The sequence below is a fragment of the Arachis stenosperma genome, chromosome 1, assembly GCF_014773155.1.
Source record: "Arachis stenosperma cultivar V10309 chromosome 1, arast.V10309.gnm1.PFL2, whole genome shotgun sequence".
In the NCBI taxonomy this organism is placed as follows: domain Eukaryota; kingdom Viridiplantae; phylum Streptophyta; class Magnoliopsida; order Fabales; family Fabaceae; genus Arachis; species Arachis stenosperma.
In genome coordinates this window covers 82,789,410-82,789,997 of record NC_080377.1, presented here as the reverse complement: position 1 = coordinate 82,789,997, position 588 = coordinate 82,789,410, and the positions used below count along the sequence as shown (strand labels likewise).

At 39.5% G+C, this 588-nt stretch overlaps 1 non-coding gene across 1 annotated transcript; it reads left to right on the top strand.

Annotated features, from left to right (window-relative positions):
* Window positions 1-234: 234 nt before the first annotated feature.
* On the top strand, window positions 235-338 carry LOC130955848 (small nucleolar RNA R71). The gene has a single exon (XR_009076920.1). It is a non-coding gene; the product is annotated as a small nucleolar RNA R71 (small nucleolar RNA).
* The last annotated feature ends 250 nt before the right edge of the window (window positions 339-588 follow it).

The window sequence follows — 588 nt, the reverse complement described above, 5'->3', positions numbered from 1 at the left end:
GCATTCAAAGCATCAATTTTAAGAACTCCCTTCCTCTGAGGTGTCCCACTATTCACGGAATTCCTCTCAGAAGTGTACATGAATTGGTTATTTGCAACCATGTCAATAAGTTCATGAGCTTCTGCAGGCGTTTTCTTTAGGTGAATGGATCCACCTGCAGAATGGTCCAATGACATATTGGAAAACTCAGATAGACCATAATAGAATATATCTAATATGGTCCATTCTGAAAACATGTCAGAAGGACACTTTTTGGTCATCTGCTTGTATCTTTCCCAAGCTTCATAGAAGGATTCACCATCTTTTTGTTTGAAGGTCTGAACATCCACTCTAAGCTTGCTCAGCTTTTGAAGAGGAAAGAATTTATCCAAGAAGGCTGTGACTAGCTTATTCCAAGAGTCCAGGCTATCCTTAGGTTGTGAGTCCAACCATGTTCTAGCTCTGTCTCTTACAGCAAAAGGGAAAAGCATGAGCCTGTAGACTTCAGGATCTACTCCATTCGTCTTTACAATCTCACAAATCTGTAAGAACTCAGTTAAAAATTGGTAAGGATCTTTAGATGAAAGTCCATAAAAGTTGCAGTTCTGT